The sequence below is a fragment of the Molossus molossus genome, unplaced genomic scaffold (assembly GCF_014108415.1).
Source record: "Molossus molossus isolate mMolMol1 unplaced genomic scaffold, mMolMol1.p scaffold_m16_p_1, whole genome shotgun sequence".
Taxonomy (NCBI): domain Eukaryota; kingdom Metazoa; phylum Chordata; class Mammalia; order Chiroptera; family Molossidae; genus Molossus; species Molossus molossus.
Window position 1 is genome coordinate 185,137,027 of NW_023425344.1, and position 6,821 is coordinate 185,143,847.

Here is a 6,821-nt window from a genome sequence, read left to right on the forward strand (position 1 = left end):
TTAAAAATAAATAAATAAATAAACAAGATTTTGGAATAAAATTTGGAATTCAGTAGGTTTTACATGTGGGGAAAAAAAGCACTTTATTTTAATGGGCCCAAAACTATTACCATTCACTGGCTTCTCTATGAGATTAAAGGGGAATTGTCTCATTCCAAAATACTGGCAAGCAGCATTTTAAAATCAGCATTTGTTTTATTGATTTTACTTTTTATTCCTTTTCAAACTAAATTTGCTTTTAATCTAATTATTCTAAGAATATTTCAAAAATGCAGTAAACTGGTTTAGGAATATCGGTTATTTATCACAAGTTCATACCTCATAATTTGTTCTTATAAAACATTATAAGTGCAAAGACATAAAACAACTTTGAAGGTTGTTTTTGTTTTGAAATAGATGTATAAAACCTCTTTCGGAAAACTATAAAACATAGCTTGAAAGAAAACCCAATGTTATAAAGATGTCAGTTCTCTGAAACTATTATACAGATTGAATACAATCTCTATTCCGTGGAAATTGACAAGTAATTCCAATTATATGTGAAAGCACAATGGCTCAAGAATAATGAAGATAATCTCAAAGCACAGAACATAGTGTAAGGGATTTCTCTACTAATGACAAGATCCTCAAAGCTATAGTAATTAAATGGAGAGAGTGTTTGTTTTGGATAGACAAACAACTAGAATGGAATGGGATGGGATGGAGTGGAGTGGAATAGAATGGAACAGAACAGAAAAGAATAGAATGGAGAGCACAAAATTATAACTATGTTCTGATACTATAGAATTATAGGAAAATGATGTTCTTATTAAAATGTTGCTGGAAAAGTAAAATATTTATTTGAGAAAAAAATAAAACAAAAATTCATTCCAGTTGAATTTGAACATTAAGGGGAAAGTAAGCTAATAAAATTTATAAAAGTAATAAAAGATCTATTACCTTTTGAGAGAGCACAGAAGGACCTGGAGAGTATCTTGCTGTGTGAAATAAGCCAGTTAAAGAAAGAAAAGTATCACATGATATCACTTATATATGAAATCTAATGAACAGAATAAATAGAAACAGTCATGGAGGATTTTCAGGAAGATGAAAGCAGGCAGGACCGGAGGGAGGATGAGTGTGTGAGAGCGTGAGCTAGTGTGTGAGAGAGTGTGAGTGGACATGAAGGTGGATGGCCAAACCCAAGTAGTGCAGTACCATGGAGCAGAAGGTTCCTGTGTTGTGGATGGAATCAGCCAGCTACCAAAGTAAGCGGCCCTTCAGGGCACTTCTCCCTGAGCCATGGGAGATCCCACAGTTTTGGAAGATCGCAGGTCTTCCTTGGGAGGAGGCAGTGGGAGCGGGTAGGACCCAGCAAACTGAGCACACCAGCGCACCTGGCACCATCGGAGCAGTGGACACTCTGTGTCAACACAGACCATTGCACAGCAGTGGAGCTCCCAAGGGGCCGGTCACAGAAGCCATGGACTTCCAGGAGCCCAGCACCATCCCCTACAGTAGCAGCCCAATCAGAGTAAAGATATACCCCCAGCAAAAAAGGCTGGGGAGCAGACATCCATCCCCAGGCAATAAAAGCACAGATCAGAAGCTGAGACCCATCCCCAAAAACTACAGCAAAAGCTGAGCAGGAGTTGAGCCCCACTGGGCAGCAGTACTACCCAGACACCAGCTGCGGGACCTGGGGCTCCACAGAGGCCTGTGTGGTCCAGCACCTCACAAGAGCAGTGGGAATCTGGAGCTCTAGAGGGACTGGTACGATCCAGCTGCCTGCCCACTGGACCTGCAGGGTGCAGGGGAACCAGAGAGGCCTGTGTGACCCAGGAGGGACTGTGTGATCCAGTTACCCACAGGAACTTCAGGGTGTGGGGGAATAGAGAGGTCTGTGCAACCCAGCTGTGCACAAGATAGGCATAGAGGATGTGAAAATGGAGGCGGAGTGAATGGAAGCTACACAGATGATTTCCTAGGACCAAATGCAAATTACAACTAAAATAAAGACAAATCCTCGGAAAAAAGCAATAGTAAAGCAGCAGGAGAGGATCATATAACCAGAGACACTGATAGGCTTTGCAGAGGTACCAGAGGGTGGTGGGCTGGGAGCCCATGGACAGTAGCAGTCTTAGCTGAGAGAAGTGCTCTTGGGGAATAAAGACCAAGCCCACTCCACAGCACAGAGAGCCTGGACAGAGTGCTAAAATAGCCACAGCCACTCACCTGGGGCTACTGCACAGGGAGGGCAGATTGGGCTGGAACTCTGTGGGGACACCCAGGATTTGGAGGGCACTCAGAGTTATTGCTGAGTTGCAGACACAAAGGACTGTGGCCAGTGTGCTCCTTCCCAGAGCTGTGGGGGAAAAGCAGGAGCCCCCCACCCTTTCTGAGAGTCAGCCTTTCCCAGGAGAGGCAAAGAAATGCAAATTGAGGCTCATTAACAACCAGCATCTATCCCACACTCTGGAAATCCTCTTTTGCAGAACACCAGGGCTACATTCCAAGGCACTGAGTAACTGAGACTACTAGCCACCAGAAAAAAACTAGAGGATAACTGAATATATCCTGGGCTTACAAATCTACCCAGGAAAGTAAGACTTGCCAGTTGTGTTTAACGTTGGTCCACACAGGTACATCCAAACCCAGTAGAGGGAGCTACCAACAGCAGAACACCAACACACACGGGGAAAATTTGGCAGGCTCCACCCATGGAGATAGCCAAAATGGTGAAACAAAGAAACAAATCCCAAATGAAAGAACAAGAGAACTCTATCGAAGATGAGATCAATGAAATGTAGTTAAGTAAATTATGAGAGGTAGAGTTCAGAGCCATGATCTTGAGGAAGCTCCACAGGATGAGTAAGGTACATCAGCACAATGAGTAAAGATATAGAAACACTGAAAACCAACAAAGTGGAAATGAAGAATGATATAGTAGAAATAAAGAACACATTGGAAGGACTAACCAGCAGAGTAGAGGAAGCTGAGAACTGGATCAGTGAATTAGAAGACAGGGTAGAAAAAATTCAACCAATCAGAAAACCAAAAGGAAAAAAACAATTAAAAAACAGGAAGATAGCTTAAGAGAACTATGGGACAACTAGAAATGTAATAACATTTGCATCATAGGAGTCCTCAAAGAGGAAGCAAATGGTCAAGGATTAGAGAATATATTTGAAGAAACAGTGACAGAAAACTTTCCTAACTTGGTGAAGTAAGAAGGCATTCAAGTTCAAGAAGCACAGAAAGCCCCAGGTAAGAGGAACCCAAATAGGCCCAAAACAAGACACATAGTAATTAAAATGCCAAAAATTAAAAACAAAGAGAGAATCCTGAAGGCAGCCAGAGATAAGCAACAGGTTACCTACAAAGGAAACCCCATAAGGCTCTCAGCTAACATCTCAACAGAAACACTTACAGGCCCGAAGGGAGTGGCATGAAGTAATCAAGGTCATGAAAAACAGGGATCTGAGTCCAAGATTACTCTACCTTACAAGGCCATCATTCAAAATAGAAGGTTAAATTAAGAGCTTTCCAGACCAAAAAAAAAAAAAAAAAGCCTAAGGGAATACATTAGCACCAAACCAGCACTGCAAGAAATGTTAAAAGGACTATTGTAATAAGTAGAAGAAATAAGAAGAAAAATAGAAACACACTAAACAAAAATGGCAATAAATAAGTACATATTAATTATTACCTTAAATGTAAATGGTTTGAATGCTCTGATAAAAAGACACAGAGTAGCTGACTGGATAAGAAAGCATGGCTTACATATATGTTGTTTACAAGAGACCCACATCACAGTGAAAGACTCACATAGGTTGAAAGTGAAGGTATGGAAAAAAATCAAGCAAACAAAAAGGAAAAAAAAGCTGGGGTAGCAATACTCATATCTGATAAATTAGATTTCAAAATGAAGGACATAACTAGAGTCAAGTCAAAGAAGGCCACTAAATAATATTGAAAGGATCTATCCAACAGGAAGATATAACTTGGTAAACATATATGCACCCAATATAGAAGTACCAATATATATTAAAAATATTCTGGAGGACTTCCAAGGAGAAATCAACAGCAATACAATCACAATCATAGCAGGGGACTTCAACACTGTGCTGATATCACCAAAAATATCATCTAGACAAAAATTAATAAGGAAACACAGACTTTAAATGAAGGGCTAGGTCAAATGGATTAGATAGATATCTACAGAGAATTACACCCCACAACTGCAGAATTCACATTCTTCTTAAGTGCACATGAGTCATTTTCAAAGATAGACCACATGTTAGGACAAAAACTAAATCTACAAGTTCAAGAAGATTGAAACCATATCAAGCATCTTCCCAGATCACAATGGCATGAAACTAGAAATCAACTGCAACAAGAACATGCAAAGACATCAGAAAACATAAAGGCTAAATAGCATGCTATTGAACAATGAATGGGTTACCATGGAGATCAAGGAAGAAATTAAAAACTTCCTGGAAACCAATGAAAATGAGCACACAACAACACAAAATCTATGGAATGCAGCAAAACCAGTTCTGAGAGGGAAGTTCATAGCACTATAGGCCTACCTCAAGAAGCAAGAAAAATCTCTAATAGACTATCTAACCTCACAACTTAAAGAACTAGAAAGCAAACAAAAAGAAAACCCCAGAGCAAGTAGAAGGAAGGAAATAGTAAAGATCATGGCAGAAATAAATGACATGGAGACCAAAAGAACAATTCAAAGGATCAATGAAACAAAGACCGGGTTCTTTGAAAAGATAAACAAGATTGATGGACCCTTAGCTAGACTCACCAAGAAACAAAGAGAGAGAACCCAAATACACAAAATCAGAAATGATAGTGGAGAAATAATAACTGACACTGCAGAAATACAAAGGATTGTGTACAAATATTATGAACAATTATATGGCAACAAGTTCGACAATCTAAGCAAAATGGACAAATTTCTAGAAACACATAGTCTCCCTAAACTGGATCGGGAAAAGAAGAAAACTTGAACAGATCAATAACCACAACAGAAATTGAAGATGTAATTAAGACTATTCCAGCAAACAAAATCCCAGGCACGGATGGCTTCATGGGGGAAATTTACCGAACATTCAAAGAATAACTAATACCCATTCTCTTCAAACTATTTCAAAAAATTCAAGAGGAAGGAACACTTTCAAACTCGTTTTATGAGGCGAGCATAATTCTAATTCCAAAACCAGAAAAACACTACAAAGAAAGAAAACTACAGGCCAATATCCCTGATGAACATAGACTCCAAAATCCTGAACAAAATACTGGCAAATCGGACTCAGCAATACATCAAAAAAATTATCCACCATGACCAAGTGTGATTCATCCCAGGGATGTAAGGCTGGTACAATATTCGCAAATCCATAAATGTGATACACCACATAAACAAAATGAAAGATAAAAATCATATGATCATATCAATAGACGCTGAAAAAGCATTCGACAAAATCCAGCACCCATTTCTGATAAAGATGCTCAGCAATCTCAGAATAAAGGGATCATATCTCGACATAATAAAGGCCATATACGAAAGACCTACAGCCAACATCATACTCAATGGGCAAAAACTAAAAGCATTTCCCTTTAGAACAGGAACAAACAAGGATGCCCACTTTCACCGCTTTTATTTAACATAGTACGGGAAGATTTAGCCACAGCAATCAGACAGGAAGAAAAAAATAAAAGGGATACAAATTTGAAAGGAGGAAGTGAAACTGTCATTATTCACAGATGACATGATGTTATACGTGGAAAACCCCAAAGACTCCATCAAAAATTTACTAGACGTAATAAATAAATTTGGTAAAGTAGCAGGATACAAAATTAACGTCAAGATATTGACAGCATTCTTATACACCAATGATGAACTCACAGAAAGAGAAACAAAAAAAAAATTTAATTTACCATCACGGCAAAAATATTAAGACACCTAGAAATAAACATCCAAAGAAATAAAGGACCCACTTGCAGAAAACTACAGGTCATTGAAAAAAGAAATAGAGAAAGATATAAAAAAGTGGAAGCACATATCTTGTTCATAGATTGGAAAAATTAACATCATTAAAATGTCCATATTACCCAAAGCAATCTATAGATTCAATGCAATCCCCATCAAAATACCAACAACATACTTCACAGAATTAGAAAAAATACTTCAAAAGTTCATATGGAACCAAAAATGACCTCAAATAGCCACGGCACTCTTGAAAAAGAAGAACACAGTAGGAGTGATCACGTTACTAGATTTCAAATTATACTGCAAAGCCACTGTAATCAAAACAGCCTGGTACTGGCACAAGAACAGGCAGATAGACCAGTGGAACAGAATAGAGAACCCAGAAATGAACCCAAGACAGTATGCTCAATTAATATTTGACAAAGGTGTCAAGAGCATACAGTGGAGTAAAGACAGCCTCTTTAATAAATGGTGTTGGAAAAATTGCACAGCTACTTTCAAAAAAATAAAACTAGACCATCAACTTACATCATACACAAAAATAAACTCAAAATGGATAAAAGACTTAAATGTGACTGATGAATTCCATAAAAATCCTAAAAGAAAATGTAGGCAACAAAATTTCAGACATCATATGCAGCAGAATTTTTCCTGGTACATCACCTAAGGCAACAGAAACAAAGGAGAAAATGAACACATGGGGCTACATCAAACCAAAAACTGTCTGCACAGCAAAAGATACAGTCATCAAAATGGAAAGGCAACCTACTGTATGGGAGAGCATCATTGCCAATGATATATCAGATAAGGGGTTAATTTCCAATATATGTAGAGTGCT